The sequence below is a fragment of the Hyla sarda genome, chromosome 2 (assembly GCF_029499605.1).
Source record: "Hyla sarda isolate aHylSar1 chromosome 2, aHylSar1.hap1, whole genome shotgun sequence".
Taxonomy (NCBI): Eukaryota; Metazoa; Chordata; class Amphibia; order Anura; family Hylidae; genus Hyla; species Hyla sarda.
Window position 1 is genome coordinate 196,822,566 of NC_079190.1, and position 15,217 is coordinate 196,837,782.

At 39.0% G+C, this 15,217-nt stretch overlaps 1 long non-coding RNA gene across 1 annotated transcript in view; it reads left to right on the forward strand.

The window, feature by feature from the left end:
* The first annotated feature begins 405 nt into the window (after nt 1–405).
* The window catches only part of LOC130357780 (uncharacterized), a 32,033-nt gene continuing 17,221 nt past the window's right edge, over nt 406–15,217 (forward strand). The window contains exons 1-2 of the long non-coding RNA XR_008889259.1: nt 406–484; nt 2,425–2,469. This is a non-coding gene — a long non-coding RNA (uncharacterized LOC130357780). The remainder of the gene's footprint in view (nt 485–2,424; nt 2,470–15,217) is intronic.

A 15,217-nucleotide genomic window follows, 5' to 3' on the forward strand; every position in this document is an offset into this window, starting at 1 on the left:
CTGATCGTCGTCTGAATGAGACTACGATCTGGCCATTTTCTCAGCATGTCAGATTTTTGACACGGACTGAAAATCGTGGTCTGCCAGTTAATGGCTCCGTATCTGTCAGTACCTGTCTGTGCACAGATACGATTTCAGGCGATTTGAGCTTCTGAAATTGTATCTGTGCATCGGAAGGTCAAATCGTGGTGGGAAGGCAGCGTACTGTAGAGAGAGTACTTCAGAATTTTCCTACCCAAAATTCTTCAGTCATTGAAAGATCTTTCAATTAATATGCTTTTGTTTTCATTAGTAGCAACCACTCTTACAAGGGTTAATTGTCACTTATTAACACTTATAAGCCATTGTCTTATACTGTAATTGTTTATTATAACTGTTTTATGTTGAAGTTTTATTCTATAAATACAGGGACCTCCCAGGTCTGATGTTTTACAAGAATGCCCGGCCAGTGTACACAGATCCTGCCGCTGGATGGTTGTGACAGGTACTCCTTAACCACCAGATTTTTATAGGAACTTACTGTATATCTTAGTCTATAAAACAAAGATTAATGTAAGTAGATGAAGACATGGATTTAACTAAACAGCAAACCAAGTGGTCAGGCATGGATTTACAACTTAAAGTAATTAAAGGGTTAATAAATCCAGAGATAAGTGTCTGATCACATGGGGTCTCCACAATTGGGCCCCAGTTCTTCCAGCTGCATGGAGCTATAGTTGTCACTTGCTGTCTGCCACTCGTATTGTCTTTGGGAGCACCAGAGATGTACAGCACTCAGGTATCTCCAGTGCTCTCATTTGTTTGCTTGATAACCCCTTTAATGGCTTGTCGCAGTACATCTATCTGTCTATTTATCCGTCTATCTAGAAAAACTCAGGAAAAAAGTAATGTACCAAAACTGGAGAAAGAGAGAGGGGGTGCCTGCGGCCCCAGACTTGTTCAAAATCCACAAAGTAATAGCCAAAAAATGTATGCGGCTCTCTATAATCCAGTAAAAAGAAAGTGTATTTTATTCCATTGTGTCACACCTGCTTACTGAGACATGATGGAATAAAGTACCCTTTTTTTTTACTGGATTGCAGAATGTTGCATCTATTTATCTATCTATCATCTATCTATCGATTTATCTATCTATCTATCTCATATCTATATATTTATCAATCTATCTATCTATCTATCATCTATCTATCTCATATCTATTTATCTATCTATCAATCAATCAATCAATCTATTCATCTATTTATCTCATATCTTTCTATATATCTATCTATTTATCTGTCTATCTATCTATTTAGCTGTCTATCTATCTATCTATCTATGGCTTGAGGATGGCCACATGAGGTGATTGAAACATCGCTGTCATTTTGGTGATCAATAAAGTCACTATTTTCACTACGCTGGAGTGCTGCTGCGTTTACCTGTTTGCTGTATTGAATTGGGGCTTGAGGACCAGAGCCCAACCACAGCTTGCACCCTCTTCACGACTACCTGTTTGAGTGCTGCTCCATCTGCTTTCTTCTATTTATCTGTCTATCTATCTATCTCATATCTATCTATCTATTTATCTATCTATCTCCTATCTATCTATTCATCTATCTATCTATCTCATATCTATCTCATATCTATCTCCTATCTACCTATCTATCTATCTATCTCATATCTATCTATCTATCTATCTCATATCTATCTATCTATCTATCTATCTCATATGTATCGGTCTATATCATATCTTTCTATCTATCTATCTTTCTATTCATTTATCTATCTATCTCATATCTATCTATCTATTATCCGTCTATTTCATATCTATCTATCTATTTCCTATCTATTTATCTATTATCTATCTCATATCTATTTATCTGTTATCTATCTCATATCTATCTATCCATCGATTATCTATCTATCTCATATCTATTTATCTATCTATCTATTTATCTATCTATCATGTATCCATCATCTATTGCGTATAGATAGTAGATAGCTTCATGAACTTATGTGAATTTCCTAATGCTCATGAACAGAACGAGTCTCATTTGATTTTATAACAATTTTTTACTATAGGGGAAGGTGAAAGTTGCCCAAGTGTGAAAAATGAATTTCATAATGGCCTTCCTAAAATAGTGCCATAAAGTACTTTTCGGTGCTAAGATATATCGATGCTATAACACCATTATTCCACTCCATCACGTTTAAATGTTACTCCAATTATGTGCAAGTTAAATATAACCCTATGTAACAACAGGAAGGACAGCACTGAGTTGTCCCGTTTAACAACTCACACTTAAAGTATCATAAAGTGCTTGTTAGTATATTTTATGGAACAGAAACTCCTAAATGTAAAGCTATATTAAGGAGATATCTCTGAGTTATTAGAGAAGGGTATTTACATTTACAGATTGCATTATATTATGCTTTTATGAACAGATCAAGACATGAAATAGCCCTCACCTGCACGGATTGAAGAGGAAGGTAATTTTGCTTAATATAGGTGATAAAATTAATCTGATTGAAATCGCCCGCGATTATTCGGCAGAATACTGAGTGCCGGTACAATCACTTACACTCTTTTTTTTATACTTTTAGTCAAGCCTGGTGCAGATGAAAGCTAATTACGACGTAGTGATGTGAGACGTTAAGGAAATAGTTTGTATAGCACGGAGCAGGCTCGGCTAATTGGGATTTGTGATTACACGGATTGTTGTTAGGGAGAATTAACTATCAGCAACCTCTCCTGAAAAGCCCCTTCATCAAGAGAAGGCAAAAATAGATGCCGGGCCTGTTATTTATCTAATTATGCTGGGAACATTTCTTCCCTGAGTGGGCTACACTTTGTCATAGCTTTTGTAATATCCACTTTCTTTTATTTTTTCGCACTCTTGGGAGACGGAGGGTTAGATAAAATATGCTTGTTGTTGTCATTTAGTAATCAGTGGAATAATTTGTAGATACAGGGGGTACTGTATAATTCAGAAACTGAATGTCATTACAACAGAATTATTCAATACGCAGGAGAAGGCAAGGCATCAGAAAGTAATGATGAGAAACCATGGGACTGGTGTCAGGCCTGACGGACTATCATAACTGCTAGGACCCTCTCTGATAGTAACATTATTAAAGGAACACTGCAGTGGTATAGTACTTATCAGCTGTTGTATGTTCCAGGGGAAGTTCTTTTCTTTTTGAATTTCTTTTCTCTCTCACCACAGTGTTCTCTGCTGACACCTCTGTCCATGTCAAGAACTATCCAGAGCAGGAGCAAATCCCCATAGTAAACCTCTCTTACTCTGGACAGTTCCTGACATGGACAGAGGTGTCAACAGAGAGAACTGTGTTCAGACAAGAAAAGAAATTCAAAAGGAAAAGAACTTCCTCTGTAGTATACAGCAGCTGATAAGTACTGGAAGGATTAAGAATTTACAAATCTGTTCAACTTTCTGGAACCAGTTGATTTTAAAAAATTGTTTTCCACCGGAGTACCCCTTGAAATAATTTCACCATAACAGGTCCAAAAGCCAAACAATACCTCCTTCATTGTGGAAACTTACAAACTCCAATTCATAATAAAAAATAATATAATAATAAAATCTATTAACGAGGTATAACAGACACTTACTCCAATATTAGCAAACCCCATAGCAAACCTCTCTTACTCTGGACAGTTCCTGACATGGACAGAGGTGTCAGCAGAGAGCACTGTGTTCAGTCAAGAAAAGAAATTAAAAAGGAAAAGAACTTCCTCTGTAGTATACAGCAGCTGATAAGTACTGGAAGGATTAAGAATTTTTAATAGAAGTAATTTACAAATCTGTTCAACTTTCTGGCACCAGTTGATACTCCAATATTAAAATAACAGCGTCACACAGGATAACTAGTATGAAATAATGAAATTGTAATACAGGTGATTTTTAGCAGTCTTAGGGACCCACTACAGAGATAATGTCCAAGTAAGGGATCGTGTGCTTACATAAATCACCTATGTTGTCATCTCAGCAGTCCATAGTAAGACATTTATATCCATTTACCTGTGTCCATGCCCTGTTCCTATGGTCCCAATACCTATCTATAACAATGAAACAAGTTCTCCCCCATGCTTGTTGTGTATGCCGTACAGTTGCCCAGATTTATCAAACTGCAAGAGATAAAAAGTTGACAGATTTTCCCACAGCAACCAATCACAGCTCGGCTAACGAGCTGAGGTAAAGTGAAAGCTGAGCTGTGATTGGTTGCTGTGGGAAAATCTCTCCACTTTTTCTCTCACACAGTTTGATAAATCTGGGTCAGTGTATTCCCTCTAGAAAACCAATGTTATATATTTTTCTATTCTTCTAGGAAGGTTCCAAATAAAATGAAAGTACTCTGCAAGATAATGAACTTATACATTTTGTGAGGCAGAGAGTGTGAAAGTTCTGCAGCTTACATTATGAATGGATGACCAGGATTTATGAGGGGGGTCATATGGGGGCGCTTCTACTCCCTATAGCTGTTTGCCCGTGTGTTGCTCAGAGAATGAGATAGTGGGAACAAAAAGTAGAGGACGGCGCCTTGTGTAATTCCGTGGGCTAAATGTCCCGATTGCCCTGAAATATTGCTTACCTTAAATGACACTTGGTTTTGTGCATTGAACCCCTGAGTAGCGGGGTGGTTGGAGAAATCCTCGGCTGCAGCCTGCAGAGAAAACCGGGCTCTTATCGGGAGTCGGTGGAGATCCAGAAGATTTGCAGAAAGAAAAAGGCTACTGCGGTGGCGCTGCCCAGGTGGATACAAGAAGATCGGACTCGGATGATGTGGTGATACATGTATTTTATTCATACATGAATCGGTCGTGCAAGACGCGTTTCGAGGGTAAAGCTTCCCTCTTTATCAATTGCAATTTATAAAGAGGGAAGCTTTACCCTCGAAACGCGTCTTGCACGACCGATTCATGTATGAATAAAATACATGTATCACCACATCATCCAAACCCGATCTTCTTGTATCTACCTGGGCAGCGCCACCGCAGTAGCCTTTTTCTTTCTGCAAATCTTCTGTTCACAGAATGGAGTTCTTCAAGGGAGAATCCTGTATTATACCTCACCATGTAGACTCTTTACAGGCAATAACACTATAAGTTTTGTCTGTCTTGAGTTTCAAGACCAGAAATAGGTTCTTTTGGCTGGAATTGTAGAGGTTACATAATTTGTTTTATTTATTGATGTACTATTTATTATTTTTTTTTTGTCTTTCTGACAGCTTTTATAAACTCAGAAATACCAGGGATAGTTCTTACTGCAGTGTAACAGAAATCATGTCACACACTAAATGTCAATGTAAATACAGACTCAATTCAATAAGTAGCTTTTTTATCTGCAAGATCTATTGTACTGCTGGGCAGGGTGTAAGAAAAAAAGCAAAAATAACTATTTTACAAGTATGTAATGCAGCTAGAAGTATAGAACCTCATTGCAGTTATACAACATAATGATAAGCCATTATTGAGCATGGTTATGTACGAAACAACCAGTAGGTGTCACTGTCTATTAGCACTATAGGTACATATTATGGGAAATACCTTGATTGTTGTCCATGTGTAGAGGATGTTTACTATGATGTGGCATCTGGCCACATTATACTTTTACCCACTGTATAAGAATATGTCTTTCTAGAAACACTTTATTCCGTTTTACTTTCAGACAGTTTCATTAATCTTGTATGTGTTCTATAAAACAAATTATTATTACGATTACTACTATTATTACTAACTATTTGTGCTTTAATTCATGTGATTGAAGTAACTACTGTTGTAATGTATAAGCATCTCTCTTTAACAATACTATTTATATCAGTGTTTATGGTTTACTACTTTGATACTTTTACTATATGTTACCTGTATTTTCATTGCTCAGCTTTTCTTGTATGGATAATTTTATCTTAAAAAGGCACTGTAACTTTTACCCCTTAAGGACACAGCCCATTTTGATCTTAAGGACCTGGCCGGTTTTCATTTTTGCGTTTTTGTTTTTCCCTCCTCCTCCTTTTCCTTCTCTTTGCTTTTCCCTTCTTTTAAGAGGCATCACTCTTTTATTTTTCCACCCAGAGACCCATATGAGGGCTTGTTTTTTAACGTGACCAAATATACTTTGTAATGATACATTTTTTAAATTACAATAAAATTTACCAAAACCAAAAATCTACATTAGTGGACAGAAATTGATAACAAAATTGCAATTTTGCAACTTTTGAAGGGTTTGCTGTTTTCACTTTAGGGTAACAATGAAATATTATCTTTATTCTGTAGGTCAATGTGATTAGAATGATATCCAATGTATATCGTTTTTCTATTATTATACTACTTTAAAAAAGTGCCAGCTTTTTTTTTAAACTAAATTGGTATGCATAAAATTATCATTTTCTGACTCCTATAACTTTTTTTTATTTTTCTATATACGGGGATGTATGAGGGCTCATTTTTTTCACCTTGATCTGTATTTTTTATCGACACTATTTTTGTTTTGATGGGACTTTTTGATAGCCTTTTTCAAAAATGTTTCTGATATTATGTGCTTAAAAATCTGTATTTTTGGTGTAGGATCATAAACATTATATTTTAGTATTTTGGACAACTGCGCATGCGGCAATAGCAAATATGTTAATAGTTTTCAAATTTTTTTTTTTTTTATGGAAAAATATAGGGATTACATTTTTTTTTATTAGGGGACAGGGTGATATATAATTTTAGAGACAGTTCTCACAGGGGACTTTCATATGCATGCATTCACTGTATAATACAGTCATGGCCGTAAATGTTGGCACCTCTGAAAATAAAGTATTTCTCGCAGAAAAGGATTGCAGTAACACATGTTTTGCTATACACATATTTATTCCCTTTGCGTGTATTGGAAATAAACCAAAAAAGGATGAAAAAAAGCAAATTGGACATAATGTCACACCAAACTCCAAAAATGGTCTGGGCAAAATTATTGGCACCCTTAACTTAATATTTGGTTGCACACCCTTTGGAAAAAATAACTGAAATCAGTTGCTTCCTATAACCATCAATAACTTCTTACACCTCTCAGCCGGAATGTTGGACCACTCTTCCTTTGCAAACTTCTCCAGGTCTCTCTTATTGGAAGCCTTTTCCCAAGCCTTTTGGAAAGCCTTATTGGAAGCCTTTTCCTTTCCCAACAGCAATTTTAAGATCTCTCCACAAGTTTTTAAATGGGATTTAGATCTGCACTCATTACTGGCCACTTCAGAACTCTCCAGCGATTTGTTGCCATCCATTTCTGGGTGCTTTTTGACATATGTTGGGTATCATTGTCCTGCTGGAAGACCCAAGATCTTGGAAGGAAACCCAGCTTTCTGACACAGGGCTGTACAGTGCGACCCAAAATCCATTGGTAATCCCCAGATTTCATGATGCCTTGCACACATTCAAGGCACCCAGTGCCAGAGGCAGCAAAACAACCCCAAAACATCATTGAACCTCCACCATATTTCACTGTAGGTACTGTGTTCTTTTCTTTGTAGGCCTCATTCCATTTTCGGTAACCAGCAGAATGATGAGCTTAACCAAAAAGCTCTATCTTGGTCTCATCTGTCCACAAGAGGTTTTCCCAGAAGGATTTTGGCTTACTCAAGTTCATTTTGGCAAAATGTAGTCTTGCTTTTCTATGTCTCTGTGTCAGCAGTGGGGTCCTCCTGGGTCTCCTGCCATAGCGTTTCATTTCATTTAAATGTCGACGGATAGTTCGCGCTGACACTGATGCCCCCTGAATCTGCAGGACAGCTTGAATATCTTTGGAACTTGTTTGGGGCTGCTTATCCACCATCTGGACCATCCTGCGTTGACACCTTTAATTTTTCTCTTCCGTCCCCGCCCAGGGAGCTTAACTACAGTGCCATGAGTGGCAAACTTCTTGATAATGTTGCGCACTGTGGGCAAAGGCAAATCTTGATCTCTGGAGATGGACTTGTAACCTTCAGATTGTTGATATTTTTCCACAATTTTGGTCCTCAAGTCCTCAGACAGCTCTCTTCTCCTCTTTCTGTTGTCCATGCTTAGTGTGGCACACACAGACACACAATGCAAAGACTAAGTGAACTTCTATCCTTTTTATCTGCTTTCAGGTGTGATTTTTATATTGCCCACACCTGTACCTTGCCCCAGGTGAATTTAAAGGAGCATCACATGCTTGAAACAATCTTATTTTTCCACAATTTTGAAAGTATAGCAAAACATGTGTTACTGCAATCCTTTTCTGTGAGAAATACTTCACTTTCTAGACAAATTTCAGGGTTGCCAAAATTTTATTTATTTATTTATATATATAGCGCCTACAGATTCCGCAGGCTGGCAACATTTCCGGCCTTGACTGTATGCCTATGGCATAACATTACACATTGAGATTGGCAATCCACTAATATAGCCTAGCTAAGCCAGGCTGCACCAGTCAGCACTCAGCGGCAGGTAAGGGAACTATTCTACCCTATTGTAGCTTATCGTACCCCTGAGATCACGCGGGTACGATGATCTCCACTGAGCTACATGAGCGGATGAAAACTTTTCATATGTCTCTAGAGCATGGGGGTGGTGGGTGGGGAAGCCTACAACCTACCTACAGGGGGAACAGGAAACCTCCTACCTACCTACGGAGGGGTGGAATAGCCTCCAACCTACCGGGGAGTGGGGAATCCTGCCTACCTATCCAATAACTAACTAATATTAATAACTAATATTAAGGGAGCAGTGAGGAAATATCCCTAGTTTATATGGAATGGAGGAAGTCTGCCTACCTACCGACCCTACCCACTTATCTAATATAAGAGGGAGTAGGGGTATGGAGAGATCTACCTAGGTAATATGGAAGGAGAAGTCTGCCTACCTACCAACCTAATAATCTAATATAGGGTGGAGAGAGCTACCTAGCTAAAATGGATGGGGGATGGAGCCTGCCTACCTACCTAATATAAGGGGGAAGAAATCTACCTTTCTACCAAATATGGGGGATCTAACTAGCTAAAATGGATGCACTGAGGGTACTCAGCTACTATATAGAGCACAGAGGAAGTACCAGTACCTCCCGGGAAGATTCCTGAATACCTACCTGGTGGGAAAGCCTCCTACCTACCTACTTACCTATGAGGGGGTGGCCAGGCCTCCTATCTATCTACCAACAGGAGGGTAAGGAAGCCTCCTACCTACCTACAGAAAGGTGGCTAAGCCTCCTACCTACCTAACTACCGGAGGTGGGAAATCCTGCATACATACCTACCTATCTAATATAATGGTGCGGGAGGGAGAGCTCTACCTAGGTAATATGGAGGAGGGAGGGAAAGCTTGTCTACTTACCCACCTGCCTACCTACCTATCTTATGTAAAGAGGGTGGGATGGAAAGATCTACCTAGCTAATATGGAGAGGAGAACTGCCTACCTACCTATCTTATATAAAGGGGGGATGGAGAGATCCACCTAGCTAATATGGAGGGGGGAAAGGGGGGGGGGAACCTGCCTACTAAACTAATATGAGGGGGGAAGAAATCTACTGACCTTAATTATTTAAAGGGGTAGTCCTGGAAAAAAAACTTGGCTCCAGAAAGTTAAACAGATTTGTAAACTACTTCTATTAAAAAATCTTAATCCTTCCAATAATTATCAGCTGCTGAAGTTGAGTTGTTCTTTTCTGTCTGGCAACAGTGCACTTTGCTGACATCTCTGCTTGTCTAGGGAACTGCACAGAGTAGAAGAGGTTTGCTATGGGGATTTGCCTCTACTCTGGACAGTTGCCAAGACAGGTGTCATCAGAGAGCACTTAGACAGAAAAGAACAAGTCAACTTCAGCAGCTCATAAGTACTGTAAGGATTAAGATTTTTTAATAGAAGTAATTTACAAATCTGTTTAACTTTCTGGAGCCAGTTGATATATAAAAAAAAAGTTTCTTCCTGGACAACCCCTATAAGCAGGTGGAGAAGTCTACTGTGCTAATACGGGGGGGGGGGGGGGGGGGGGGGTGGTGATGAGAGGGAATCTAGCCAGCTAATATGGGGCACTGAGGAGACTTAACTACTATTTAGAGCACAAAGGAGCATGCCCACTCTACTTTATATGAAAATAAAAAAAATCTTACCTCCAGCATTCCCACTGTGTTTCCGGTCCCCGGTTCCGGTCTCTGGCTGTGAGAAAGTGTAGTGACGTCAGTGTCAGGGCCCAGAGTATCATACTACAACTCAGCCAATCACTGGCCAAAGTGATTCCCCGCCTCAGACAGTGATTAGTTAAGCGGCAGGATGACACTTTCGGCCCAACATCACTCTGTGCCCAGGCATCACGCTTTCTTACAGGAAGAGGATCACAGCCTACTTTTATCCCCAGTCCAGCCCTGAATCAGTCTCTAATTCAGTCTCTAAGAGTCACAACAAAACAGTTTGAATGGCACAGGAGTGCACATGATCAATCGCCCTTCTATTCAAACTTTTCCTTGCTAAAATCATGTAAGGACTGGTAAAGACATAAATGAGATGCGAGCCAGGTCGGTAGGGGACGGTTTTGACATTTCCCCGCCGGATCCAATGACTGTATTTGCTAAACATGGTGTGAATGCCCCAGTAATATTAATCTTATGGGCCAGTAGAATTCATTAATAAATATTTAAATAAGTAGATTCCCTGTGCATTTTTGATAAGCAGGATTTGAAGCTGCAGATTTGATGTTGTGTTCAGTCATTTAGTTTAAAATTTGCAGCTTTAAATCCTGTGCATCACATTTGGGCAGAATGCTGAATGTGTAAATACACCCTAAGGCTAAGTTTCCACTTGGTTTTTTTTCTGGCAGTTTTTGGAAAACTGACACTGCAGTTTTTAAACTAAAGCCAGAAATGTATTCAAAAGGAATAGGACATATAAAGGAAGGACTTACCCTTCTCTTCCCTTATGGATACACTTCTGACTTTGGCCCTTAAAACTGCAGTGGCAGTTTTCCAAAAACTGGCAGAAAAAAAGCAAGTGGAATCTTACCCTAAGGGTAGGGTCACAGATTGTGTATACGTAGCATATTTCCTGCTGTGCAACATACGCAGTTTATTCTCCTATAAACAAACACACAGGGCTCTCCCCCTGCAGCCCTGTGGGAACAGTGAGGTTTGGAGCCAGGCCCGCGCATCACAATTATGTCGGTGCACTGGCCCCGACTCCAAACCTTACTGCGCACACAGGGCTGCTGCGGGAAAGCCCTGTGTATTTGCTCATAGAAGACTATGCAGCATATTTCCCACTGCACATCGGATTTTGCACAGTGAGAAATACCTGCATATATGCAATATGTGACCCTACCAGTACGGACTATTTCTACAGAACTCATTATATTTAAACATAATTAAAATTGTCTTTAGAACCAATTACAATCAAACAAACTGATGTTTTGGGGTTTTGTTGATCACCTACAGATTTCCACAGTGATGCAGGAAACACAAAAGCTTTATCAGTTTGGCCAGGGGCACAGGGAGCTTGTGCATCTATTGTGTCAAAAATATAAATGCTTCTACAAGGTTAATACAACACAAACCATATGTGTTTACCGTCACTAATAGTTTAATGTACAAAATCTGGCCAGCCATATTCCTAAAATTATTCATGGTCATGTGATATCATTTTCTAATAGTATAAAAATGAACCTACTGTTGACTGTTTAGTAATGAATAATTCATAAATGTACAAAATAAGGTACAATATTGACTTATTTATGTTGGTTCAGATGATTGTACACAACTTATTTTGCGTGAAAAAAGGATACTATTTCTAGATATTTTTGGTTTGGATATTATTTCAATTTTTATTCCCTAGTCACACCCCCTCCCATAGACTTGCATTGGGGGGTGGGGGGTGATGTCACATGGGGGTGGAGTCCTGACATCACGATATTCCGGCCCCATGGTTTTCACGCTTCACACTCAGAGCCTCCAGCGCTGCAGAGAGCTCACAAAGGTCGGTGCGGAATGACAGATTGCGGGGTTCCCCAGCGGCGGGACCCCTGGCGCTCATACATCTTAATACATAAGATGTATGAGAGCCGTATGGATGCAGCCAATTTTCACTGCTGTATGTTTCATCTTTACTCCTAGCCTTCTTTGAGCCATAATTCTAGTTTTTCATCAATATTTCAGCCTATGTGGAACCAATTGTACTTTTTAATGGTACGCTACATTGCTTTACAGAAAACATTCCTTTTTTTGCTTTGTACTAATTATGGTCTTCAATAAAAATGTTGCTCATCAGGTACTTGTTTCAGGACCAGGCTGAGGTGCTTAGGACAAAGGAGAAATCCTCTAAAACCTTCTTTTAAAAATGGAAGACGTTTAAGAGTGCTTTCCTTACTGATATGGAAAATGCTAAGGTGTTGGGCCCACTTAAAGACACAACTTTGGTACTTAACAAGATGCAGGGTCTTTAGAGCGTCTGCAAATTGACTTGCTGCCAGGAGTTGGGAGTTCTCAGTAGGTGGTGGTAGTGAAAGGGGGGACCTCAGGATAGACCCCAGTTTTTATTTTTATTTTATCTTGTTTATCTTATATCATGCCACCATGGTTCTGGCATTGCCACTAAGATTACATTGTTTATCTGACAAGATCGTTTGGCTCTTTCATAGCAGGGATACTTACCATGAGCACATGTGTGTGTGTGTGTGTGTGTGTGTGGGGGGGGGGGGGGGGGGGGGGTTGTTTTAATAAATGTGTGTTCCTCTCTTATTTGATCACTATATCCAGTATGTCTTTTCATAGCTTTTGCTACCAGTTCTGTATCTCACACTGCTTGTCTTCCCCAAGTTGTCGGAGTATGCCCTGAACAATGATTGTTGTTAATGTTAAATTCCAATAAAAATATGTTAACAAAAAATGTTGCTTACTTTTCCTTGTACGCCTCTGTAGTGTGCTGTATGAGCTAAATTTTCTCCATGTACTTTTACATAGCCTATATGATTCTCTCCAGCAGATAGCATTGTCTCTACTGTCCTCACTTTTTTCAGCCTGTGTGAGCTGCACTTCATGGCTTCTCTCCACACTGCTTACAATCTGAGCCTGGTGTGTAACTCCCTCCTGCTGTCATCTCTAACCTTAAAAAAGCAGTGGGGGGCAGAAATGAAATGTGTCTGCATGTCAGGTTGTCTATTTCTCCTGCACAGCTCACCAAATAATTGAAAGTAGAGCATAGCTTTGTAATAATGCACCGCATGCTTTGAATTAAAGGTGTACTCCGATGCTAAGACATCTTATGCCCTATCCAAAGGATAGGGGATAAGATGCCTGATCGCGGGGTCCCGCGCGCTGGGGACCCCTGTGATCTTGCACGCAGCACCCCGTTACAATCAGTCCCCGGAGCGTGTTCGCTCCGGGTCTGATTACTGGCGATCACGGGGCCGGAGCATTGTGATGTCACGGTCCCGCCCCGTGTGATGTCACACTCGGCCCCCTCAATGCAAGCCTATGGGAGGGGCTTGCATCAGATGATTACAAAAAAAAAATGTTTTCCACCGGAGTACCCCTTTAACAGCAATTACTGGCAGAGCTGCAGTCACTTCTTATTCAAATTTTTTTCACATCACTCAATGTTTGTAATGTAAAGGACAATAAGATGACTAATGTATCTGTATAGTGGTTAGTTGTTTTCTAAAAAGGGCATACAATGCTTTATCAGGTTATTTTTTCTGTGAGATGCAAACTTATTTTCGTCTTTAGAGTTTTTAAGACATTATTACCTGACATAAGGAAATTGCATTTACTGTATGTTTTGAAAACAAACAGAAATATCCATTGAGGAAATGAAAACACTCTACTTGTGCAAGCATACACATTACTACAAGTGTTTATACCAGGCTATATGCCAGCAAATTATTTAGTGAAGTGGCATAACAGACCTATGCAAGGTTTTCTTTTCCTGTCAAGGTATAAACATAAATAAAGCAAAGAGTCCTGGGCTCAAAAATATAGAAAGTGCCTCTTAGTTTTTCCCTATGGAATTAAGCATCTTCCTAAGCCACTAAAAGACTGTGGTCAATTGTGGCTCCCTGTGTTCTTGTCTGAAATAAGTGGACACATATAACAATAAATGCTATATTGTTTAACAAATACCCACAAAATAAAAGCAATATTATTGTTTCATCAATCCAAATAAGACCTCATGAACATAGGCATATTAAAGTGGTTGCTCAAAGATGACTAATAAATTGACATATATTTGCATTATTATTATTTTTTTTTTGGTCTTTCATACTGTCCTTCTGCTTTTGATACAAACTATATGCTCTGATGTCTTTAGTAGCCCAACATGCTGTCTGGTATACATCCTATCACATACCTCTTGTTCCTGTGTACACTCTAGCCAGAAAGAAAAACGCCAATCCAGATGTTAGCTGTAAATCATTGAGAAATTATAAAATTCTTTTTCCACTTTGTGTTTTTCAGTTTGGAGTTTTTTTTTTAATCCTTTTGAATTTTTTTTACACTCTTTTTTGGCGTTTTTCAGCTCCTTGGTGGTTTTGCAAAGTCATATCATGTTGAGCCTATGGCATTTTTTTTTTCCTGAAATTGTGGCGTTTTTCTCCCATATGTGAGTAAAAAACACACCAAGAAAAACGTTTTTGCAGGCATTTATTTATTCTTTTTTTTTACTTTAGCAATCCAAAAAAGTGATGGAGATACCTTTTTTTTATAAAATTTTGTAAGGCACCATTAAACAAAAATATTAAAAAAAAGATACAGTAGTGATGGAAAAAATTGTATTCAACGAAATTTTTCTTTATTGTAAAGAAACTTAAATACATTTTTAAACAGTGATCAATTTATGTGTGCGGGCAGGGCACTAAAAATGTAGCTGACAATAATAAAAATGTTGTGTGTGTGTTTTTCACTTTTTAAAATGTTTTTTTAAGGTAGTACTCCCAGCATGGAACACACTGTTCCATGATGGGAGTAATAGTTCCTGTACTAATTGACAGATAGCCCGTGTCACTTCTGACACCAATTGCGATCATCCTTGATCCCTGAGACATGGAGCGGCTTTCTCCTGCATTCATATTTCCCGCAGAGAGCGGTTATTGACTGCCACCATCCGGCCTATCCCCAGTCTGGGTGGAAAATATGAATGAGAGATGTGAATTTCTCTTCACATCACTGGCTGGCCCGGAATCCAAATTTTAACATTGTCATACATTTACAGAAGATGTCCAGTGCATAGAAATATATGTT